Genomic DNA, 27,475 nt, shown 5'->3' with positions numbered 1-27,475 from the left:
GAAGCAGCGCTGGCGTTCACTTGCGTTTCCATTTGTTGTTTCCATTTCTATGTTTCTGTGTATGTTTTATTGGTGTGTGGAGTTGTGTGTACGTTGTGTACTACCACTGCCTCTCGTTTCTGTGTATTACTGTGCCTGTGCCGCAAAATGGACATCCAGCGCTGCTTCGCGTCGGGACATGGTGTAATTATTATGTTTTTATGATGAAAATTTGAGACAAAGAGACCGTTCTACGTGTCGCTGTTGCTAAACAATAACAGCTTAACAAAACTTTCTAAAACAATTAGAAGTCGTTATGATTTCAACATTAATTTTTTATGTGCGTCCTTCCAATACATACATTCGTAAACTTCCAGCGGTGGCGTTTCAGTGGAGGTGAAATACAAGAGGCCTGTGAACTTGCCTTGGGTATAGCAACAGGCTAAAAAACCCCATGACAGTCCTAAACTCTACTAGCGCGCCCCTCGTAATCACGTTCTTCTAGTGACACAAAAAAATCTACGCAAATATTATAACGCCCATTGATCTTCATCAGTGGTGCAAAACTAAAGCCAGCGAACCTATTGTGCAGCAATTGTTCAATAAACCACGCAGCCTCACAAAATTTCTTCGACTAATCGATTTTCACCTAGAGTTTCATTGACATACCGGCAGGGTTTTTCAAAAAACGTTTTACGAATTCCACGCTTTCCACAAATGTTGACAACACTAAATACGTAGAATTTCTTTGCATACTACAGGCATATTAAGTGGGTCTATCTACGTATCTATCAATCTATCTGGTCACCTACGTCTGGGTGGCCAGATAACCCCTCTAACCTGAGCTTAACCAAAATTATTATTGCAGAGTAAGATGATTAGACGAATATGACTTGTGGGTGATGAAAGAAATAATGTTACAATCCCATCGCGTACGTCGTCGACCCCATTCCCCTACGCACGGCTGGCGCAATCCGTATACCATGGGCAGGTATGGGCTGCAGGTGTGCGGGTATGTGCCACTGGTGATTGGCAGTTAAGGTCTACACTAGAATGGTGAGAACATGCATTGGTAATTTTAATGTGACAGCGTTAAGAAACAGCTGACATCGGCAGAGTTGACCCGACGAATACGAAGAATAAAAATTAGGCTCCCAGCAGGAATCGAACTGAAAAAATTCTGCATGGAAACCAGTTATTTCACTTTTGAGTCATGCCAAGTCTCTAAACATCTTTGTAAATAGACATTATGCAGGCGTAACGTGGGTGTAATGTGACGGGTGATTGCAGTGCTGCCCATATAACTTTAGAAAGATTACATATGTATTCCAATGATACAGCTGTCACGTCAGTTTAACGCCAATTGTTGATTAAGGTCAGTTTAACGCAACTTCAGTTTACTAATGTAGCGGAGTCCAGGGCTAACATCGTCGCGAACACAGCGCTACATTTGAGCTTCCGGCTTCTGCTGTTGCTAATATCCATTTTGCTGTTGGCATTGTCACGCAACTGGAAACAACAGGTTATATGAAACATATGCGACTGTTAAACAAACATGTCTTTGCATCAACATTTGTAAATATGTTCAGCGACATTTCGTAACGATCTTTTCAACAAAAAAAATTACAAAACCCTCAACTTTCCTGTGCATGCTTCGCGTAACACTTGATTCCCAAGGCACGTGGAATCTGCCGATTTTTTTCAAAGTAGGTCTCCATTGCACATTCATCCCTTCACACTGTAACCACTGCTTAGCAATATTGGTGTTCAAGTGCACACCATACATTACATCCGTCTTAACTACCCATAAAAGAGCTCATTGCGTAATAACGGATAGTAATAGTAGTAACAAAGCTAGCGATTTGCTTCAATACTTTATTGTATTAAGTGTGCACTTACAATATTGCTTTTAATGTGTACAGAAGAATTATTATTTTAATTTATAGTCAGTGTCCCTTCATCACTCACTTCGAGTGAACGAGTGTTTTCACGCCCAATAAATACTAATCATAGTAATAAAACCTCGGAATGCAGAGGAATTACAACAAGGAATAACCTTACTACGAATCTAGTCATAGGCCTGGTCTCTGCAATCATTTCTGACATGACCGAAAAATTCACACCATATAAATTTATGTATTTTATCCTCATTTGTAGCCAATATTTACACGCCTCTTCACTGACTTCCTGACAATAAAGTCGTGTTACATAATGAACTGATTTGTATTAGGTTAATCAAGTTATTGAATCATTTATGATAATATTGCTAAAAGCAGCCGCCATTTGACAACATACCCCATATTACGCATCGATACGTATGTGTCATTGTGGTTTTCTTAATAAACAGGAAATATCCTCGTTGGCACCCTTTTATATTTTTTAGGCACTATTCTTGGGAACCTTTCACAAACTTAATGGCTCCATGAAGAGGTAAACTTCATTGTATCTCACTAAGGCTGCACTAATCTGCAACTTGAATCTTTATTACTGCTTAATTTGGCGGTAAAACGTTGAGGGCTGGACGTGTAGATTTTAAGCAGTACATCGTTGATCGCATATATATTCGGGTCTCGTGGCATATGATCGTAGATATGACTTCCTAGCAAGCTTAGAGAGGCATGAAGAATCACTTTGCAGTACAATGATCTAGTTTAGGAAGCAACAAAAAAGGTGGGCACCCGAATTCAGGCTTGACACGTACACTCGCGTGCAGTATTATTTGCAACACGCTGTTTGTGTTCAAAATGGCGCCAGAACTGCCAAGTGGCACCGGCAGAAAAAAACAAAATCGAGAATTAAACTCTCTCACCTAGTGGTATACATTCTGAGATATTGTTACGGAGATGAAGTGAAGGAAGAGGAAGGACACAATCAGCTGACAGGCGCGTGAGTGTGCCAATCAGCCATCATGACCCTTGCCTGTGGGTTTTCCTCTGTAAATGCATTTTGTACAGAAGTCACTGACCCCGTAACATATTGGTTGAGGTGCTGGGTAACCATCACGCAATGGAGCTCCGCAGCGGACGTCGCATCGGTTTTCCAGCCACGGCCAATGCTGAGCTCTCCGCGTCACCGTCAGCGCCTCCGACGAACACGGCGTCGCAACCATACGTTTTCAGCCACTTAAGGATCCCGGTACATTGTGCGGGACCGATGGCGTCGACGAAAATTTCGGGAGTCCTCCACTACGGCGTCTCTCATAATCTTATGGTGGTTTTGGGACGTTAAACCCCACAAATCAATCAATCAATGGCGTCGACGTTGACGATTGGTTGGCCATGTTCGAACGAGTGAGTGTGCCAAACAATGATGGGATCCCACCTTCAGTTGGCTAATGTGCTAATGTGTAATGGCTATTGTGTAAGAGACACGGCTAAGGTGTGGTATGAAAACAACGAAGAACTCACAAGTTGGAACCAATGCAAAGAAATGATGCGAGAGGTGTTTGGCAAAACCACCAGTCGTAATATCACCACAAAAAGAAATGCGCCTGCCATGCCCAATACTCAATGGAATGATACCACGCATACATTCAAGACGTGCTGGCCCTCTGCCAAAAGCTGAATGACAGAAGGTGACAAGGTCGGGCATGTCTTGAAATGGATTGCCGACGACGCGTTCAATATCCTCATGTGCAAGGGCTGTTCCACCATGGACGCGATCATCAAAGAATGTCGTCAGTTTGAGCAAGAGAAAAGTCGCTGCATTCTGCAAAAATTCGTCCGACTTCCAAACACCGCTGCAACATCGACTTGCGAGGACCAGTCCACACCACAACGTCCGTCGCTGCCGGGAGACCTGACACGCATTGTTCGTAGTGAACTTGAAGCAATGGCACCCTCGGCGTTCTATTCGCGCAGTACCGATACCACTCCTGTTACTGTTTCTCTTGTTCAAGCCATCGTGTGCTAGGAGCTTGAAAACATCGAAGTGCATTCCGTGTGCCATGTCACCACGCCCAGAATCAACACACGCCCTTTCGCGATGCCCTTCTCCGACCGACGGTTTTCTCTATGTACCCGGCTGAATAGCGAACTGCAGGTGACCGCCCTTCTGGGGTCTCGAAATGGCAAGTGAGCGCCACGCTCTTGGAGTGAATGAACACATCAGACGCGGTCGGTACAAACGAACAGCAATACACATTTATTTAACTAATTTATAGCGGCGATATTGTCCGCCGCATGATACCTAAGTTGAATCAACACACTAGGACATCCTCACACACACTCTATGGAGTGTGTTTGTTGTGCACGACAAACACACAACATGACAAACACACCAACACACCAACACACCCAAGGCGGCGTCGCCAACGCTTGATTTACCACGTGCCCCCCCCCCCCCCCGGCGCGCAGGCCCGCGGTGCCGCGCGCCGAGGACCCACGCTAGAGTAAACTGTTCGCGGCAGCCGCCACGCGCAGAAGAGACTCGCTCAACTCTCGCCCGCCGCCAAAGCTTGCTTCCGCCAGGGGTCACCGCCGGCGCTACCACTGCAACAATCATGATGCTGATAGTGGCGCTCAACGCGAATACAAAGCAATCTATCGCCCGGTGGTTGTCACTCCGAGATGTGGCCTTTGGGCGAGACTCGTGCGCCACGCGGCGCAAACAACTTCACAGGGGGTGTCAGCACCACTACATCCCTCTAACCTTAATTGAAACCATATTCCAAAAACAAGGAAATTGGCTACACAAGCTTAAGAAAAAAATGACATCACATGTTTCTTCATAATGTCCTTGCACCACGACACCGCAGCCGGTCAACACTGCTGCACTGCCCGGCTCGACTTCACCTCAGTGCTGGTCCCGCAATAGCAACGTTGCCGTAAGCGCGATGATCCGTCACTCGTGCCGACACGTCTTCCCGTTGCGACCAGCACTCACGAGACGCCGGGCTGCAGGCAGTTGCGCAGGTCCCAGGCATCTCCATCACCAGACCTTACGACCGCATTCCTGGCCAGCGGCGCTGACGATGCGCAGAAAACGGCCAGCCGTGAATGACCTCCCTCCCGCTATTAACATAAAAAAACGGGAAAGAAACAATGGAGCTGGGCCTAGGGAAGGAAGCTTCGGGCTTTTCGCCCCCGTGGTACGATGGTCAGTACAGCTAGCTAATGCATCGGTGGCAACCGAGAAGCCCAGCTCAAAAATAAAACAAAAATCACTTTTTGCTAACTCGTGCATCGCAAGATAAAAAGAAGTGAGGGAAGCAGAGCGCAACACCTCAACGCCACGATCCACCTAGTTGTGCCACGTGCGACAGGCGGCTGCGCAGAGCCTTAGGCCTAATGAGTCGCTCGGCAACAACCGGCATCCACCCAGCGTAGGCGCAGAAGAGGCGCAGAAGAGGCAGCCGTGATGAGACGTCCACTATGTGAGGTGGCCCTATCGATCGCCGCACACAGCAGCTTACCGAGCGATAGGCGTCCACCGTCCCAGGTGGTGTCACGACGCCCCGGCGTCGAGCCGCAATACCAGACACCAACGACGCCCGGCTCCTGGAGCCCAAAGATGTAGAAGAAGCTATTTACAGAAAATTGAACCACCCACGAGGCTTCCGTACTCACTCGCTTCGGGCGCCAAGGGGCACCAGTGTGGGGTCTCAAACGTTGGGCGCCAGTGTGGGGTCTCTAATTGGCTAGCTAGCACCACGCCACGCTCTTGGAGTGAACGGACACAGAAGACGCGGTCGGTACAAACCAAATACCATACATACAGTTATTTAACTAATTTATAATGACATCGTCTGCCGAATCAATACATCAATAGGCAATATGCGAAATTAACAGCACCATCTAGTGAACGCAGCAGGTACCATATCCGCCATTTTGATGCTGGCGAGGCTTGACCACTACGCGCGGGCAACCCCCATGCGAACGTGCGCGTTTGAACGCTTCGACTCCCTATCGGAAAAAAACGAATGGTGGGCAAGGTGGAAACCACCACCCACCATTATAGTGGATTAATGTAGTGGGCGAATGGTGGGAAACGCCCACCATGGCGCATGGTGGGTATGGTGGGTGCTGCAGTGCCGGCAACACTTGAGCGCGAAATGACGTCAGAATCACCGTGACGAGCTGCCACAAAAAATAAAAAAGAATTCTATGAAAACGGTATAAAAAACACCCGTCCCGTAAAAAAAAAAAGGCGCCACAAAGGATCGGACGTGCAACCTGCGGATTTCCATTCAAAGACGCTAACCACTGCGCCACACCAACATGACGTTTATTGTGTGTTAAATACTTAGTTGGCATACACACTTAAGGTTCAACTTAAGCTATGTCTGTCGTGTACACAACATAGACAAGATCTACACCTGCTACTAAATATTGCACATTTATTAAACACAAGCAACTGCGGCCTGTAACGATTGCCACTATGTTAATGACACTAGTGCTATTTTTTTTTACAATTCACAACTTCAAGAAACAAAAACCAAGTGGACTGGGGAGCAGCAACAGTTTACCGGCGGGGTCTGCCAAGTTTAATATCCGTTTCGCGCTCGTTCTAAAGGGCGACATCTGCTCACGCTTTATGACGCTTCTAGGCTCATTCCATAGATACGCCCGCCTAATGTATTTGATTGAGTATTGGGATGCTTTTCGCGCAATGTAGAGGGCGGTCGCGCCAGCGCAATGCTGTAGCTCTTTCGCTAAAGCAACAACTACATAACGGCTTGGCCAAAACGAATGCAGTGTGCCGGAAACATTACGCTATCATATTGGTTCACCAAGCACACGAATTGCCACGTCTGAGTTCTCGTACAAAAGCTAGATAAGTGCCGGCGAGTGCAACCGGCGGCTGTCGGTGAGAAGACACTTAATTATGTTCTCTGGGAGTGCTTTAATCGCATCGCATCGATGTTTGTTGCTTCTTGAGCGAACAGCATACGCAATGAAAAATACTTCATTTAGGTTAATTGATGCCATATGGCTGTGCTGTATTGTCATACTTAATCGTCGAAATTGTGTATTCTGAAACCCGGAAGCACGGATAACACAATTGTCAGGCTCGGTCAGTAAGCCTAACCTTTGGTGGAAATCATGGTGGTAGAACATGTAGTGTACAGATCCCAGCTTGGTACACTTTATAAATTGCCCGCCATTATAAGCCCACCCATAATCTGCTTACTGCTTCCCAGCATTATCGCGATGGTGGGCAGAGCTTCTCAGCTTGGTACACCATGTGGCCCACCATAACAAGCAGCACCCATCATCTGCTTAGTGCTTCCCAGCATTATCGCAATGGTGGGAAGAGTTTCTCAGCTTGGTACACCATGTAGCCCACCATAATAAGCACCACCCACCCATTGCTTAGGGCTTCCCAGCATTATCGCAATGGTGGGCAGAGTGTCCCATTATTACCCACTATCTAGCTTTTGCTTTCCACCATCATTTCCACTTTACCCATCATCTGTACACCATACCACCCAGTATGTCCCAGCATAACCACCATATTTTCCACTACGTCCCACCATAGCCATCATAATTTCCACCTTGCCCACTATTATTTCCACCATGCCCACTATTATTTCCACTACGCCCACCATGTTTTCCAGTATCCACCATGGCAATTTTTCCGATAGGGAGCTGTCGCAGTCAGATTTTTTTGCTGGCGAAATGCCAGTACACTGCTGTGTGCCGCTGTGAAAGCAGCGCGGAGTCACAGACAGCGATGGGAGCAAGGTATGTGGCATGAATTACGATTTTGCAGCGATCATTTAAACGCAAAACAGGGTATGGCGCGCACAAGCTTTATGGGCTCAGTCTAGGATGCATGTATCTCCGCGGTGGGCGGGCTGCACGAGAGCAATGCAGGACTAACCATTTTTCTTTGTTACGCGGACATGCCGTGTTTTTATACGTTTGTCAGCTTTGCGGCTAGGTGTTTTCACTACGTCGGGCCTCTACACGACAGTGATGCTCTTCAATTTACCGTCTCGAACTCGCTGAGAAGCTGTGTGGCATTCAAATTTTCTTATGACTTCGGGGAAGCCTCGGACTACCCGCTGACTATCCGCGGTGAGTTTGAGATGGTAAATCGAAGAGCCCCGGTGATTCTCTGCAGTCGAATAGAGAGTCCGCCACTGCTGGTGGGGTAACTAGTGTGACAGAACCGAACTGTTAGGACGGGCTTTTTTGTGACGAGATTACACCACGTAGGTAGAAGACGTAGAAATGTTATTTTTGAAGGTTATTGCGCACAGAGACGTGCAGAGCTTCCGCTACTCCGAGTAACATGCTGTACACGCATCCTAGAAAGGCAGCTCGGTTGCTTGTCCACGATTAGGCTCCATTTTGTCCTCAAGTACGGCCACCGTGCAGCAATAAAACAGTCATTCGGAAGATAAGGGCTATGACCACTTTGCAAGAGTAAAATATCTGCTCAGGCACATAACTTCAATTCCCTCAACGTGCGCGGACGCAAATTTTTCCATTGGGCCTCTCTCCCTAATTTTCCTTTACGAACGAAATAAAATCGAAAAGATAGTGGGGCGCACTGCCGTAGTTTTCTAAAACTGGCACCATGAGTATCGCCAGGGCTTGACTGAATGCTGTTCTGCATGAGTTCAGAGCACGGCTGTCCTATTTATTCGTAAGACGGGATTCATTCTCTGCATTTTAGTCTCTTTGGCTCAGTTGCGTTGCAGCTGTTTTTTTTTTTTGGGGGGGGGGGTTGCAACTCACCTCACTTGAAAAATGTTTCATGTTGTATTATAAAACATACAGCTGTGGAGACAGCCATAACTTAGTTGTATGGGATTCAGCAATTTGGCTGCCTTATACTCGCAGCTCCTAGAAACCTTTGAAGCTTCTTAGATATAAATAATAAGTGATTTAAATTCCCCCGAGTGTTCACAAGTGACTAATGCCTCTTAAGGCTTGCTGTGAAGAGCCATATCTAGGAAAGGCTGCTAGGAAACGGGAGTGTTCACAGAAAAAACTGAGGGGGAGGGGGTCACATTACGAGTGCATCATTAATCCTGCAATACACATATAAGTGTGACCTCTATTCCCTGTGAGATGAATTTGTGATAGTGCCTGTTTGTAAACAACAATCGTTTAAACAGCTAAGAGAAACCTAGCACATGACGTCGCACTGAATGTTTGTTTGCTTATATCTTGTAGGTATCCTTCCACCACTTTCCGAAAGATGCAATGAAATACAAGTGGCAAGATGTGGCAAGATTCGTAAACAGTTTGTCCACATCACATGTTCGGGCACTGGGAAACGTCTTGCTGTGGCCATTGCAGTAGCTCAACGCAATGAAGCAAATGTTCAGGAATCGTACGGCCGCACTAGCAAACGCGTTGCCGTCGACCGCTCGCCCACATTAAAATGGCGGCGCGGTCAAAATGCACTGTGTTGCCAGAGCACAAAGCAATTTCGCATATGGTCCATTGAATCAACACACTAGGACATCCTTACACACACATACTCCAAAACAAACTAAATACCACGACAGACAAACACACAATAAACCAACCAGACTAACATACCCAAGGTGGCGTCGCCAACGCTTGACTTACCCCCGAATGCAGAGATGTTACTTGGCTTGCGACTTCAACTTAACTTGAGCAAGTCGGCGCGAAGCAAGCAGCGGACTTCAAAACGCCCAAGTCAGTCTTCGCGTTTCGTAGATGCTCAGGCTGTCTTGCTTGGTCAAGTCAAGAACGAGATTCAAAGCAGAAACACGCTGCTCGCCTGCTAACGAGGGTAATAATGAAGTTGTTCGCGTAAGGCATGCATTACACCGAAAAAAGACCCTACGTTTTAAAATAACTATAAAAACGTAGGGCCACAAGCATATTCTTGCCATTTTATGGCTAACGAGCGGCACCACAGAACACGTGGTGCCTGCCACCACAGCGATGCGCAGTGTTGCTTCTGTAAAGCGTTCGTTGCCCGCTGGTTTTAGTGGCCACCCAAATGCGGTGCGTTTCTCCATGGTTGCTTGTTTGGAGGAGAAACAAGCATCGCGTTGGGTTCTTTCGTCGTTTTTTTTTTTTCTCAATCGAACGCCATGGCATGTATTTGTGCTGACCTGGCTCACGAGGTGACGCGATTTTCACGGTATTTGCCTCTGTTCGCCTGTGTGCATGCCTGTAATGGGCTAGGTCGCAGTTATTATGAAAAAAAAAAACAATTTCTGGGAACAAATGTGATTCGTATCCTTTTGTTGAGCTTGGTAAACAAGAGCAAAAGCGGGGGTCAGGACATTGCCCTCAGCAGAATTCTGTCTCGCGGGGTGCAGCAATGTATCGCTGCATGATGGTGACGCGGATAAAAACACCCGTGATAGGGGCACCTCTGTTTTTTGTGTGTGTAATTTTACGTAGCGTTGTGCTACAAGCGATGCCTTTCTGAGCGAGAAACAGCGCCCTAGACGGGACGAAATGATAGACGAGGCACACGGACACAGCACCGAGTCAGTTTTTTTTTTTTTTTACCGAAAGAGACGGAAAGTGTCGTCGTGTTATAGAAAAACAGAAATAGCCTTTGCGGTTACGGAACACTTCGGCGTTGTCGACACCGGGGCTATTAATACGCACGTGTGTGTAGTCGACACAACCTCTAACGCAAGGGAACTCAGCCACTTCATAACAGTCCGCCGGCTGCGGAAAGCGCACCAGCATCGCGTACAGGTGCTTTGCGATGAGTAGCGTAACTTTTCCTACTGCACGGCACACTGTCGACTACGGAATGCGGACGAAATTTCCGGTGACTGGTTGGAATGTGCCAGCGCTGTAAAACCTGAGAGCCATCAGTAGCTGTAACACTGGATGCACGGGCTGTCTTCGGTTGTCCCCACTTTCACGGAGCAGCAACATAACGAGCAGCTGCCCCACGGCGTTCTTCATGAATGTGTACCTAGCGTGGAATTGTTGCTCGTCGTACAACTCCATCGGATTTCCTTGGTCACGTAAGGCGGTTCCAAGAATCTTCGGCAGGCAGTGCGCCTCAAAAATAGCTACGCTTATGGCAAGGCAAGCAAACTCAAAAGCGGCCATCTTTCACGCGACGTCTATTCGAGAGGTGGCCATGTTGGAATAACGCGTCAAGTCGCTTTCAAGCAAGCCCCGCAGCTGACTTGAAACTTGTCCTGACTTCGACCGAGCCAAGTCGCCTTCAAGTCATCCGCAAGTTCGAGAACGATTTATGGCGACCGGCAAGACTGTCTTGAGTCAAGAACGAGTCAAGTACGAGTCAAGTAACATCTCTGCATTCGGGGGTTAGCACGAGGGACCCCTCCCCCCCTCCCCCGGCGCGCAGGCGCGCGGTGCCACGCGCCGATGACCCACGCTAGAGACAACCGTTCGCGGCAGCCGCCACGCGCAGAAGAGACTCTCTCAACTCTCTCCCGCCACCAAGGCTCGCTTCCGCCAGGGGTCACTGCCGGTGCTACTCCTTGATCATGATGACGATAGTGGTGCTCAACGTGACTACAACGCCACCTATTGCCCGGCGGTCGTCACCCGAAATACGGCTTTGGGGCAGGACACGTGCGCCACACGGCGCAAACAACTTTACAGGGGGTGTCAGCCTCCCCCCCCCCCCCCACCCTATTTGATCTAACTGCCACTGCATTGGACATATTGCTCGTTACTGCCACAACAAATGGTCGTCGACACCTCGTGCAACGACCAATATGACCCATTTCGACGGTACCGCCCACACCTATTCACCTGCCGAAGAGCCCAATGCCGTAGACCAATCTCGGAACACTGGCTACATCCGCTCACTTTCACCCCGTGGGTCTGGTTCACCGTAAATATACGTCACCCATCATCCCAGTTCGCCGCAACCACGGCGCTTCTCATCCCCTGTGGATTCTGGTCGCGTCGTTTCGGAAAACTGAGAAATGCAGCCCCCGGAGGTGATGCTGCATTGAGGACTTCCGCAGCAAATCCTTTCTGCGTTCCCACAAGACGAAGTGTAATAGACGTTGAAGTAGGCGGCGTACCTGTACAACTACTTGCAGACACCAGCGCAAGCATTTAGGTTTGAGTTCAAGCCTACACACCTGTTTAAAGAAAGTTCTGACACCAACGACTGCACAAATGCTCTGTATGGCCGATGGCGGCACGCCGAAGGTTCTCGGTCTGTGCACTTCCCGCTTAAGTATAAAGAACCACACTACTTCTGTCATTTTAGCCGTGATTGACCACTGCCCTTATGACGTTATCTTAGGCCTGAACTTCTTGTCAAATCATTCTGCTTTTATTGATTGTGATACCGGTGCCCTTCAGCTAGAGCTACCTTAGATAGTCGCTGAACACTACACTGCCCCACTGCGCCTGTGCTCTCGTCAGGATGTGCGACTGTCACCTCAGGCAGTCACCTACGCCGTTTTGACCACGCAGCCACAGGTTGCCGATGATCAATATGTCCTCCTTGCTCTCCCCGACGTCCTTTTGAGCCGGAACATTGCCATTCCCCAAACGCTTGTGACTGTCACTGACAACTGTACCTCGCTCCCACTTCTCAATTTCAGCTTCTGCCCTCAAGTGCTTCCTCGTGGCATGTTTATTGGCCGACGTATCTAATGCTGACGAATTCGAAATAGCGGCTCTCACCACCGAGAATGATTTACTTCAGTCTCCTGTAGCTTACGGTACCTGTTCTTAGCCAAATCGTTTTTCGAAGATGATTGCATCCGACCTCAATCCTGCGCAAGCCAGCGACATCCATCGCCTTCTGCGTCATATGCCGACATATTTAATTTCGACGACAGACCCCTAGGGCTAACATCCACCGTTCAGCACCGTATAAACACTGGTGACGCCAGTCCTATCCGCCGGCTCCCCTATCGTGTCTCCCACACTAAGCACAGAGTTATCCAAGTGGAAGTTGACAAAATGCTCAACAAAGGTGTCATAGAACCATCAAGTAGTCCTTCGGCCTCCCCTGTCGTCCTTGTGAAGAAAGAGGACGGTACCTGGCGCTTCTGCGTTGACTATCGCCACCTCAACAAGATCACGCGGAAAGACGTATACCCGCTACCACGCATCGATGACGCGTTGGACTGCCTGCATGGCGCTACATGCTTCTGGTCTATTAATCTTTGGTCCGGCTACTGGCAGATTTCTGTCGATGAGATGGACCACGAGAAGACGGCCTTCATTACACCGGGTGGTTTATACCAGTTTAAGGTCATGCCTTTTGGACTATGTAACGCCCCTGCCCCATTCGAACGAATGATGGACTCTCTCCTGCATGGTTGCTACAAGCTGCCACTCTAGCGTCGCCAGCGCGAAGTCGGCGACGAAAATGACATCAGGTTAGTTCGTTCCGCATGCAAGCAGAGACAGTGAAGAGATCAGAGACGTGAGAAAACAAAACAAACTTTACTCTGTTGATATTGCAGCACACGGGATCTAGTACAACACTTCAATACAACTAACAAAATACATCAACACTGGATACAACAAAAAATACATATAAAAACCATAAATCAGCTTACGAGAGAGAACTATTACAAACTACACAAACTAACAACAAATAAACTACGGAGGAGAAAGTTCGAAGATATAAACAGGTGAAGGCATACGTGTAATGACCGGCAGCGTTGCGTCCCCGACGATCGGAAGCGAGAAGTCGAAGAGACTTCTGGCACGATTGCGATGTCAGCGGTGTTGCAACGCTGGTGGCTCCGGAAGGCTAGTGCTTGAAGGTGACCTCGGGCAGGTTGAGCTAACTCGAGGTGAAGTCCCAATGTCTACGTTGCAGACGTTAATATCGCATCACAACTGGACGAATGGCTAAGTTTAGGTGGCCAGCCGATACAGAGCCACACTAAAAACTTCTAGATGAGATACTTGTTGATCTGCTTCTGAACCATGTTCGTCAGCGACTAGCCTGCCTAGCAGGGCAAAATCTTGCGCTTAAATCCCCCTCGTGTCCTCTCACTCTCTTCCTTGGGGACAAGAGACCTCTACATGGGTCCAATCATGCGCGTTTCATTGTTGGAAACTCCACCCCAAAAAATATATTGACCCCACCCCTTCTTAATTAGGAGAGGGCCCTCAACTAGCGAAAGTGACAGCCTGTTCGGGTGCTGTCATACGGCTTGGCCATCAGAAGTTTTCCCCGTGGGAACGGTCAGACTGTTTGGCTCTCAGCCGGTGCGTCCCGTAGCCTAAACCTTGTTCGGGGTACATCGCGGCCTTCCACGACCCTGCAGACGCCGCCATAGGTACAAAGGATCAAACGTCGGCGGCGACGTTCGAAGAAGATCAGCCCATTCTGCACTTCCCGGCTCTCTTTCATGCGCCCACAGTTCCCGCCGGTCAGCAGGGTAGTACGGCACCCGTTAATTGCCGTGACGCCGGGTCGCAAAAATGGCAGTCCGTGACATTGCCCCCCACTTTCAGAATGTTATTCATAACATTTGCTCACACGCAGGGGAATATTTCGACAACAAAGCACAAAACACCACCAACAAGGGAGACATGAGGACTGTCCTTCTCATACACAACACAAACAGGCAGAGTGCATCAAAGTAACAACAAAAGGAAAAAAAACAATTGTTAGAGTACCAGTTTCAGTTACACGCAACAATATCAATGCGCCATACAAACAAGAAAAAGAAATAGCCGTGTACAGCAGCCATCAATAAAGATTACACTGCATGAATGTATACTACGAAAGAAAACAGAACAGGTGCGCTCCTCTACTGTAGTGAAATCCTTCAATGTGCATTACAACATGTAAAAACAACCAATGCACCAAGCAAAAAGAAAATAACTCAAAATACCCTTCTTATACAATGAAATACGCACATACAAACAGAAAACAAACGACGAAAGGAATAAAAAAATATAACATGCTCCCCAGACCTCAAGAACTATATCCGGCTCAAGTAATCGGCTCCCACGTTTTCGCTACCCTTAATATGCGTAAAGGTTAACTGGTACTTTTGGAGTAGTAAACTCCATCGAAGTACTCCAGCGTTCAGCTGTTTTGCCTGTTGAATATAACTCAGAGGCTGGTGGCCTGTCTGGACAAACAAATGTACTCCATATAAGTCCATAGAGAATTTCGGAATTCCCCATACGAACGCGAGACATTTGCGTTCGATGGTACTATAGGAAGCCTCCCATGGAAGCAGCTTTCGGCTGGCATAAGCTGTGGGGTGGAGCTTGCCTTCGTGGGCCTGCATGAGCACGGCTCCGAGACTTGTGTCCGATGCGGCCGTTCGAAGTACGAATGGTTGGTGCAAATCTGGTAGCCGAAGTATCGGCTCCGTCGAGACATGTTGTTTGAGACTTCGAAAAGCCTCCTCGTGGGCTGCTGTCCGTTTCACCGAGTTAGCTTCACCCTTCCGGGTTAAATCTGTAAGGGGAGCGCTGACTTCTGCGTAATTCGGAATAAATTCCCAATAGTACCTGGTCAAACCGAGGAAGGCGCGCACTTGTCGCTTGGTTGAAGGACGTGGTGCAGCTTCGATCTTGTCGAGTGTTTTCCCCAGTGGTTGCAATCTGCCCCTGCCAACTCGGTGTCCCAAGAAGTCGATTTCTTCCACACCAAGTTCGCATTTACTGGGGCGCACTGTAATCCCGGCCCTCCGTATGCACTCAAAAAGCAGTCCCAGAGACCTCAGGTGCTCTTCCCATGTCTCGGTGGCTACCAGTCCATCATCGTAGTAATGGTCCACACCGGGTATACCTTCCGCAACCTTCCGCATCAACTTAGCAAATTCAGCAGGCGCTGTCTTGATGCCGAATGGCATGAAGCGGAACTGATATACTCCCGATGTCGTCGAGAAGGCCGTCTTCGCTTTGGACTCTTCGGTCAGCGGGATCTGCCAATAGCCCTTCACGAAGTCGAGCTTCGAGAAATACTTCTTCTTTCCCACTGTAGTAAACACCACGTCAGTTCTTGTCATAGGTTCGGAGTTGGCCACCAGAACGTTGTTCAGGCGTCGAAAATCGATACACAGTCGATTTGTACCGTCGGGTTTCTTTACCAAAATGACTGGTGAATTATAAGGTGACTCTGATTTCTCAATGATGCCGAGCTTCTCCATCTCCCGCACCTCTTTCTCTACACCTTCCCGCGTTGCAGGGGGAAGAGGGTATTGTTTCACGTGGACGGGGTTACTCGTGGTGAGTTCGAGGTTGCAGTGGATCCAGTCAGTTTTGCCCGGGACATTCGAGAAAATACGAGCGTGTTCCCTGACAATTCTTTGCAGCTGTCCGATCTGCTGAGCGTCCAGTTTGTCGGAGAGCTTCACGTCTTCTTCCCTTTTCACTTTCAGCCAGTCAGGGGTTGGAATATTCTCGTCCTCGCTCGATTCCACAACACCAAATGTCACGTTGCACACCTTGGTGGAGGGGCTGTCCCTCTCCTCGTATCTTTTCAGTAAGTTGGCGTGGAAGACTTTTCTGCCGCCAGCCGTGTCTACGACGTAGTCAGCTTCACCTTTCTTTTTCCGGACTTCAAAAGGGCCCTTCCATCGCAGCAGCAGCTTGTTCGTGTCGGTGGAAAGTAAAATAAGTACCTTGTCTCCAGGGTTGAAACTCCGCTCCTTCGCCTATCGATTATACAGCTTCTTGTACCGTGTTCCGGCTTTTTCCAACTCCTTTGTCGAAAGAGGTTTTTCAGTCTCCTTTCTGGGTGCATTAGGAGGTCTTACGCCATCGATATTGCCCAGAATGAGGTCATACAGTGGATCTTGCAGGCATAGTGCTGTCAGATTGCCAGTAAAGTAGGGGGTGTCAACCTCAATCCGTGCTTCGGGCAGCATCCTCGCTGTTCCGTCAACCAAGTAGACGAGTCTGCTTGTACCTGTCAGCTCGTCTTCCTTCACCAACTTCCTCCGTACGATTACTGTGTTGCACCCCGTATCCCGCAACACTGATATGTCTCTGCCTCGGAGGGTCCCTGTGGCCACTGGTAGGTTCTCGGCCAGATTTTTCGGCGGTGTCACCCTTACGGCGTTGACGACGGGGACTTTTTCGCCATTCCTAAGCTCGATATACCCGTCGCATATGGGATCCTCACGCGTTTCTCTTGGTGCGTAGAGGAAGGACGCCTGGAGTGAGTTATTCGCTCTTGACCGGCATTCGTTTGCCCTATGCCCTTTTTTCCCACACTTGAAGCAGACGATGGCTACATTAGCGGCAGGTCTGTTGCAACACAAGTGCGGCGGGTGATTCCCACGATTGCAAATATATCACCGTGGTAGTGGTGCGTGGCTGTTGCCTCCTTTCTCGTATTTCCCCTTCTCGTCCGTTATGGGACCATCTTTGTTTGTTTTCGCTAGGCTTGCTCCACCTTGAGCTTCCAAAAACTGGTCTGCCAGCTCAAGCATGTCTCCCAGGGATTCCGCCCTCCTTTCATTCAAATATAATGCCAGGTTCGAACCACATTCATGCAAAAACCTCTCTCTAATCAACAATGCGCGGAGGGAATCGAATTCTGTCTCAGTTTTGGACAGCTCAACCCATCTATCGAAGTATTGTCTTAAGCGAGCCGCGTACTGTGAGGATGTTTCACCCCTACTGACCTCTCCTTATTAAACTTGTCTCAGAACCCATCCGTCGTGAAGCGAAAGCGCTTCAGGAGGGCGGTTTTAACCTTGATGTAGTGCACTGCATCTGTAGGCGGTAGCCTACCATAAACACTTAGCGCCTCTCCTGTAAGACATGTCGAAAGCGCCGTCGCCCATTGGCTTTCAGGCCAGTTTTGCCATCTGGCGATGCTCTCAAACCGGCGTATAAACGCATCTAATTCGTCCCTTCCTTCGTCAAAGGTGACGAGTAGTCTACCTGTGTGTATTCTCAAACTCGGCTCCTCCCCGGCATCGCCGTGCTCACTGCTGGATCGGCTCACACTGCTACTCTCACTGAGGCGAATCTTTAATTGCAGTAACTGCACTTCTCGTTCTCCGGCTTCCCTTGCCGCTTCCCTTGCCGCTTCTCGTTCTTTCTCCCTTTCTTCGCGTTCTCTCTCCTTTTCTTTGCGCTCTCTCTCCCTTTCTTTTTCCTTTTCCTCCCGGGCCAGTGCCCACTCTTCTCTGGCTAACGCCTGCGCCTAATCCTGCTGCTCCTTAACCCATTGTCTCAGTTCGGCGCCCACGAGGCCTAACTGTTTCCGCGCGCGATCCACTTATCAAAATCCATACACTCCATACTGCAACTGTCACTATAACGCAACTATAAAAACAGCGCAATCATATGCAGGATGAAACCGCTTCAACTGTGCGGCTCTATCACCACGCTGTCCGCACGGTTCTCGTTCACCCCTCACTGTCTATTTATTTATTTATTTATTTATTTAGTACCCACAGCGCCAGAGGCATTACAGTGGGGGAGGGGTTTACAGTCAGTCTGGACAGTTCAATATTTTGTCATATATAAAGCGTGGAAAAACGGTAATAGCAACAACAACAGCTACAGCAGATCGACAACATAAGTTATTCACAGCAGTATGCAGTATATGTGAGAAACAAGAACACTACAAGGTTGAGTCACTTCAACAGGAAAAATAAGTGATTTGATACCGGAGTATAGCCACAATTCCCTTCTGCATACAGTGTGAGGACAAAAGAAAGAAGAACAAAAGATAAGAACAGTAATACATACAGTACGTCCTAAAAAGATCAAAGAAACAATCATTTCAGCAGGGCAAAAAACATCTCATTCGAAACTACGTTGACGATGTCAGCAGGTAACCTATTCCAGTCGTGGATTGTTTTTGGAAAGAAAGATTTCTTAAAAAGTTCCGTGCGGCATAGAACCTCTCTTACTTTTCGCTCATGGTCCACGCGTTGGGACCTATAGTTAGGCGGTATTATATATATGTCTCTCTGTATGTTAATCGTACCATAGTAATTGGAATGAAAAAGCTTCAGGCGCAGCTTTCTGCGTCGTTCTACCAGGGTATCCCATTTGAGTTCTTCCTTAGTTCTTGTTGCACTGAAATTAATTGTGTATTGACGGGACACGTACCTCGCACCGAGATTCTGAACTCTTTCAAGTTTAATAACGTCGCGCGCCGTCGTAGGGTCCCACACTACACAAGCGTACTCGAGGACGGACCTCTCGTACGTCTTGTAGAGTAGCTCACGTGTGGACTGACTGAATGCACCAGAGTTCCTGCAAATGAAGCCCAGCATTTTTCCCGCCTTTCCGGTTACGTAGTTAACCTGCTTCTGCCACGATGATTCTGGGGTATACCAAACACCTAAGTATTTAAATTCGGTTACTTTACCAATTACAATGTTATTCAGGGTGTAGCAGTAATTTAGAGGGTTCTTCTTTCGAGTGAATGTCATATTGACAGTTTTCGTGAGGTTTAGCTGCATGCGCCACCTAGTGCACCATGTGCTGATTCGATCGAGGTCTTGCTGAATCAGGTTGAGGTCTTCCGTACCGTTAGTGATCCTATAAACCACACAGTCATCTGCAAACAGCCTCAACTGTGATGTCAAACCGTCGCCAATATCATTGATGTACAATAAGAACAGCAAAGGTCCCAGGACGGAGCCCTGGGGTACACCACATGAAACGCTTTGTGCCCGTGACCGAACCCCATTTACAACCACGAATTGCCGGCGTAACGTTAGATATTCTTTAATCCATGAGACAACCGCCGGATTTATTTTATATGTGAGCATCTTTTCAATGAGTAATGAATGGGGTACTGTGTCGAAAGCTTTCCTGAAATCGAGGAAAATACATTCAACCGCAAGCCGTTTATCTAATGCAGAAGCAATATCATTTGTGAATTCCAATAATTGGGTAACACAGGAAAAACCTTTACGAAATCCATGTTGGGCTGACGTAATCGCAGAATGAGTATTCAAGTGAGCTACAATACTCGTGAATAGAATGTGCTCCATTATTTTACATGCAACGGATGTCAGCGATATCGGGCGGTAGTTTGAAACGTCGCTTCTAGGGCCGGACTTATGAATAGGGACGTCCTCATGTACGGAACGTCCTTGTCGCGGACGCCAGTTTTGTTACAAGCTGCCACTCTAGCGTCACCAGCGCGAAGTCGGCGACGGGAATGACAGCAGGTTAGTTCGTTTCGCACGCAAGCAGAGACAGCGAAGAGATCAGAGACGTGAGAAAACAAAACAAACTTTACTCTATTGATATTGCAGCACACGCGATCTAGTACAACACTTCAATACAACTAACAAAATACATCAACACTGGATACAACAAAAATACATATAAAAACAATAGATCAGCTTACGAGAGAGAACTATTACAAACTACACAAACTAACAACAATAGAACTACGGAGGAGAAAGTTCGAAGATATAAACAGGTGAAGGCATACGTGTGATGACCAGAAGCGTTGCGTCCCCGAGGATCGGAAGCGAGAAGTCGAAGAGAGTTCTGGCACGACTGCGATGTCGGCGGTGTTGCAACGCTGGTGGCTCCGGGAGGCTAGTGCTTGCGGGTGACCTCGGGCAGGTTGAGCTAACTCGAGGCGAAGTCCCGATGTCTACTTTGCGGACGTTAGTATCGCGTCACAACTAGACGAACGGCTAAGTTTAGGTGGCCAGCCGATACAGAGCCACACTAAAAACTTCTAGATGAGATACTTGTTTATCTGCCTCTAAACCATGTTCGTCAGCGACTAGCCTGCCTAGCAGGGCAAAATCCTGCGCTTAAATCCCCCTCGTGTCCCCTCGCTGTCTTCCTTGGGGACAAGAGACCTCTACATGTGTCCAATCATGCGCGATTCATTGTTGGAAACTCCGCCTCAAAAATATATTGACCCTACACTTTTTTAATTAGGAGAGGGCCCTCAACTAGCGAGAGTTACAACCTGTTCGGGTGCTGTCATACGGCTTGGCCATCAGAAGTTTTCCCGTTGGAACGGTCAGACTGTTTGGCTCTCAGCTGGTGCGTCCCGTAGCCTAAATCTTGTTCGGGGTACATCGCGGCCTTCCACGACCCTGCAGACGCCGCCGTAGGTACAAAGGATCAAACGTCGGCGGCGACGTTCTAAGAAGAACACCCCATTCTGCACTTCCCGGCTCTCTTTCATGCGCCCGCAGTTCCCACCGGTCAGTGGGGTAGTACGGCGCCCGTTAATTACCGTGACGCCGGGTCGCAAAAATGGCAGTCCGTGACATTACTTCCCGGCTCTCTTTCATGCGCCCGCAGTTCCCGCCGGTCAGCGGGGTAGTACGGCGCCCGTTAATTGCCGTGACACCGGGTCGCGAAAATGGCTGTCCGTGACAGTGGTTATAAGTGGTCTACTTGTCTCTGTTGCCTAGACGATGTGATAGCCTTTTAACTACTTTTGATAGCCACCTGATCCATCTCGCTGCAATTCTTGCAGTCTTCAGAACAGCCGGGCTACAACTCAACTCCAAGAAAAGTCAATTTGGTCAGATTACCGTTCTGGGCCACTTTGTACTCGCCGATGGCGTCCAACCAGATCCCGAAAAGATCTGCGCGGTCCGTAGCTTTCCGGGGAGCCGTTCTACATCCGACATCCGGAGCTTCATCGTCTCATGTTCGCACTTTCATCATTTTGTGGAAAACTTCGACAACGTTGCCAGGCCACTCACATATTTGCTGAAGAAGGATACCACATTCTCATGGGGCCCTGAGGAGGCTCAAGCGTTCGCCGCTCTCATCAGCTACCTAACTACGCCCCCTATACTTGACCACTTTCATCCTTCTGCTGCCACAGAAATTCGCACCGACGCCAGTGGCCACGGTATTGGCGCAGTTCTCGCTCAGGGGCACCACGGCAGACAGTGCGTGATAGCTTATGCCAGTCGCCTGCTTTCTCCCCCTGAGAGGAATTATTCGATCGCCGAGAGAGAGTGTTTAGCTATAGTTTGGGCCATCGCCAAGATCCGGCCATATTTATATGGTCGCGTGTTTTCCGTCGTTACGGACCACCACGCGCACTGCTGGCTGACTTCTCTGAAGGACCCGACTGGACGTCTGGGTCGCTGGGCTCTGAGGCTCCAGGAAGTTTTTTTAGCGTCAGCTACAAGTCTGGCCGTTTGCACGAGGACGCAGGCTGTCTTTCTCGTCATCCGGGGGATCCTCCTGATCCCATTGCGACTGACCTGGAGAGCAGCGTAATAACGTTTACTGACGTCGGCGATATGCGCATTCAACAACGACGAGATGAGTCAGTGCGCACTATCATCGACGCCATCCAGTCTGACAGCCATTACGCTAAATTCCGTATGTTCGTGTTGCATGACGGCATCCTCTACCGCCGCAACGTCCGCACTGAAGGCCCTGAGCTACTGCTTGTCATTCCTCGTCATATACGGCCTGCTATACTTGAACAACTTCATGACACACCAACAGTGGGACACCTCGGTGTTTCCCGCACATATGACCGCGTGCGACGTCGGTTTTTCTGGCCAGGACTGTACCGCAGCATGCGTTGATATGGCACCACTTGCGACCTCTGCCAGCGCCGGAAAAGACCTTCTTTGCTGCTAGCTAGATATCTTCACCCAATCGAAGTCCCCTCTGAACCATTTTATCGCGTGGGACTCGACCTTCTTGGCCCTTTTCCGACGACGACACTGGGAAATAAATGGATCGCCGTCGCCACAGATCATATGTGACCCGTTACGCGATAAAAAAAGCCATGCCAGCCAGTTGCGCCAGTGACGTCACGGATTTTCTTCTCCATCTGTCATCTTACACCACGGTGCACTCCGACAGCTGCTTACGGACCACAGCCACTCTTTCTTGTCCAAAGTTGTCGACGACCTCCTTCGATCGTGTGCTACAGCGCATAAGCTATCTACTGCCTACCACTCACAAACTAATGGCCTAACTGAACCTTTTAACCACGCGCTCACAGAGATGCTTTCGATGTACGTCTCCGAAGATCATCGTGACTGGGACACCACGTTGACTTCTATGACTTTCGCATATAATTCCTCTCGACATGACACCACGGGATTCCCACATTTTTATCTTTTGTATGGTCGCGACCCGATATTTCCATTTAAAACCACCTTACCTCTCAAGCTATCTGCTTCCGAGTATGCTAGCGAAGCCATTGATCGGGCTCACATGGCTCGTTAAGTTGCCCAGTCTCGTCTCACCAGGTCACAGTATATGCAAAAAGCCCGCTATGACCAGCGGCATTGCAATATAACGTTTGCCCCAGGTGACCGCGTGCTCCTCTGGTCACAGTGTCACCGTGTAGGTCTCTCCGAAAAACTTTTGTGCCGATTCGCTGGACCCTACCTAGTCTTATGTCAAGTTAGCGACGTCAACTACGAGATAGCGCCATTGCCCTCCAATACGCCACCAAGTTCGTCACTTATTGACATTGTCCATGTTTCGCGCATGAAACCCTACTTCTGTCACACTTCTCCGTACTCGCGCCGAGACGGCGCTCCAGCGTCCGGGGGTCCTGTCACAGAGATGTAGTAAAGGAACACCAGCTGACAGGCCCGCGAGTGTGCCAATCAGCCATTGTGACTCTTGCCTGTGGTTTTTCCTCTGTAAATCCATTTTGTACCGATGTCACCGGCCCCGTAACAATGTCTTAACGTTTGCCGACGTCAACGTTCTGGTTTGGGCTAGCTTTAACCACAGCCAGCGTGTTGTAACTCAGGCAGAGTGTGACTGTGCACAGATTGGAAGGACACGAAAGTGCTCAGCAAGGTGGTGGGAAAAGATATATATACCACCACTTCCCAGCAGATTTCACCAACTACCCCAGCTATCAGCCAAATATATTCAATACAACTTGCCTCCAGACAATCTTAACGTTCAATTGAACTGTGTCTGAGCATTGTTTGGACGGCACCGCAAAAAAACCGAAGATCTTTGGAGCAGATGAGACCAAACTTAATCTATACGGAACATCAGTAAAGAACACATACAAACCTTGTTTGCCCTTACCGGACTTGTTCCAACCATTGTCGAACCTTATAAAAACATTACTCAACTATACAAAACCTCACCAAATTTTCCGCTTATGTACAGTTGTCTGCAAGCTTCGAGCTTGCAGACACGAACGCTCTCATGCCTTCCATTGGACTACTTTGACTGACGCCAGCCCCGAAGTGTTGGGCGCTGTTACTGAGATAATACATCGGTATTCTCAGATAGTATGTCGGCATGCACGGGTAACATCTTAGCTCCAGAACCAAAAGCTACGCGGTGCTAGTGTCAATAAAACTGTTTCAGGACACCCTCCAGAGAGAATGTGTTGACCTTGCTGCGACTGTACAACACCTGAACACTTAGCGGTCAATTCAGTGACCTTTATTTAAGAATTATATTAACACTCTGCGATTAGGATAACCATGTGTGTTTACTAAAATTTCATTTTTTTCTTTATCTCGGCTAATTTTAAATTATTTCAGTAACGACTGCTCTTTTCAATGTCTTGCCGACCTCGTCAACCTTTCCGAATGCAATTCACTACACCATTTTTTTGTTTTCTTCATTACTGCCTAATTACCGAATAGTTATTTGTACTATGATGTTAAATGTTGATTTTGAAGCCTTCATTAGTTATTTATTTATTATTTATTTGGTTTTAGTACATAGAGAACACGAAGACAGGGGAAATTGGCAGAGAACAGGCTGGCAACTGCCACCTACAGGGACACAAAGCCTGCCTGCTCCTTTGAGAAGGGGAGGCATGGAGGAAATAAGGGAAGAAATAGAGAGAAGAGGAAAGTTGAAAAGGGGGGGGGGAGGAGAACACGTACACGCAAAAAAAGTATCAAAACTAGGGATTCAGTCATTGCTTATTAATCAATATTGATTGATGCTCCAATTTTCGCATCATATTTTTTACTTATCATCATCACATCATCATCATCAGCCTGACTACGTCCACTGCAGGACAAAGGCCTCTCCCATGTTCCGCCAGTTAACCCGGTCCTGTGCTTGCTGCTTCCAATTTATACCCGCAAACTTCTTAATCTCATCTGCCCACCTAACCTTCTGTCTCCCCCTAACCCGCTTCCCTTCTCTGGGAATCCAGTCAGTTACCCTTAATGACCAGCGGTTATCCTGTCTACGCGCTACATGCCCTGCCCATGTCCATTTCTTCTTCTTGATTTCAGCTATGATATCCTTAACCCCCGTTTGTTCCCTAATCCACTCTGCTCTCTTCTTGTCTCTTAAGGTTACACCTACCATTTTTCTTTCCATTGCTCGCTGCGTCGTCCTCAATTTGAGCTGAACCCTCTTTGTAAGTCTCCAGGTTTCTGCTCCGTAGCTAAGTACCGGCAAGATACAGCTGTTATATACCTTCCTCTTGAGGGATAGTGGCAATCTACCTGTCATAATTTGAGAGTGCTTGCCGAATGTGCTCCACCCCATTCTTATTCTTCTAGTTACTTCAATCTCGTGGTTCGGCTCTGCGGTTATTACCTGCCCTAAGTAGACATAGTCTTTTACAACTTCAAGTGCACTATTACCTATCTCGAAGCGCTGCTCTTTGCCGAGGTTGTTGTACATTACTTTCGTTTTCTGCAGATTAATTTTAAGACCCACTTTTCTGCTCTCCTTGTCTAACTCCGTAATCATGAGTTGCAATTCGTCCCCCGAGTTACTCAGCAATGCAATGTCATCGGCGAAGCGCAGGTTACTAAGGTATTCTCCATTGACTCTTATCCCTAACTGTTCCCATTCTAGGCTTCTGAAAACCTCCTGTAAGCACGCGGTAAACAGCATTGGGGAAATTGTGTCCCCCTGCCTTACACCCTTCTTGATTGGTATTCTGTTGCTTTCTCTATGAAGCACTATGGTAGCAGTTGATCCCCTGTAGATTTCTTCCAGAATGTTTATATATACTTCATCTACGCCCTGATTCCGCAGTGTTTGCATGACGGCTGATATTTCTACTGAAATCATCATCACATCCTCACCATATACTTCCTGCTCCATTGTTCTGTTGTATATCCGTGTTCTTTATTTTTCATGCATGACTCGTGTTACGGACACGTCATCCTATCTAATTTTTCAGGGAAAGTAGCCAACAGAGTGGTTACGCTCATTAAAAATTGAACAGTTTTATGCAAGACTCTTGTGATGTACTATATAGTTCTAGTATACCCTTACGACGTTGCAATAGCTCGTGGTCTTCACACAGGTGTGTGATCTTCGCCTACCCCCTTCAGAAAGCATTGATATAACTTTTATATTAGGCTCGGCCTAGTAGTGGGGAAAGTCACACCATAATCCAGCGTCTACATCACGCGAAATCTCTGCGTGTGATGCCTCTTTACCATAAAATATTGCATTCTACTATGATTTATATCGACAGATTTCTTTGAACACCAAGGAAGCTCTTGCTCAGTGATCTGGTCGAGATAATGTATATGTTCTCTCTTTTTTCAGGTTTACTTTTGCTAGGAATCAAAAAGGAATGACACGAACAATGTTCCAAACTTACTGCGGGGTCTGGCAGGAGACACTTAACTGTATCATAAGCTACCGACGTGACGAATTCGAACATGACAGCGTACAAAAGTCTCACGCATTAAATTCATGTACTAAAACAGTACAAAGCTGTTTTAGTACACGAATTAACAACGAGCCTTATACAGACCTTTGGGTGATGTTATATTAGTTAGTGTAGACGCCTGTGAAAACAATCCTCCAAAATATATGTTGCATGATAGCTCGGTGGTTAGGTTACTTGGCTTCCCAATGAATATTGTTTCAATGAGACGTGGTTGTGATAACGACGTATTATGCCTACAGAAACAACGCCCTTGTATATTTTGTAACGATCACCGGTGGCGCTAGGTATTGAATGTAGCGGATCAAAAGAGAATATAAGCCTGATATATTACTCCTGAATTGCTTTCGCAATAACATACCTATTTTTGCAATTGAGAATCACCCCAATCTGTTGTAGGTCCAGTTGTGATAATCAATTACCTTAATGCAAATTATGTTGACATTATAGCTGATACTGATGTACATTGCCAGTGTAGTACTATTCAAGTGAATACTAATATGCATTCAAATGCAGCAAAATGTGTAGAGGGGATGTTTTGAATGCGGTGGTATAATATTTGGAACCATTCTAAGCAAAGGTAGGTGCAGTGCATATGTCGATTTAAATTTTTTTAGTGGTATGTGCCTTATGAAGCAATAACATGGAAGTAGGTTAGCATAACTAATTGCGAGTATTGGAAGTGAATATCAATATATATGCCAACGCAGCAGAATTTAAATTTCGCAATAATGTTTGGAATTCTGCTAAGCAAAAGAGATGACAGGGCATACGTCGATTTCGATTTCTTAATTACATCTGCCTTACGAGATGATAATATGAAAACAAATGAACATGTTGCAAGATTATAACTCAAGTTTCTCTTTTTGCCATTGACTGTCTCTAGATGTAATGAACGTTAGAAGCGTGCACGGCAGGGGTCTGCTGATATGACAGTTCATAAAGCAAAACGGTCAGCATCAAAAGGAGCATCTGGAATGAATAGACGTGAAGGAGTCACTTTCTCTAGAGCATAGGACCCAGCACCAATAACATTTTATTACGG

Source organism: Rhipicephalus microplus, chromosome 4, assembly GCF_043290135.1.
Source record: "Rhipicephalus microplus isolate Deutch F79 chromosome 4, USDA_Rmic, whole genome shotgun sequence".
NCBI lineage: Eukaryota > Metazoa > Arthropoda > Arachnida > Ixodida > Ixodidae > Rhipicephalus > Rhipicephalus microplus.
This window is presented reverse-complemented; position numbering follows the sequence as displayed.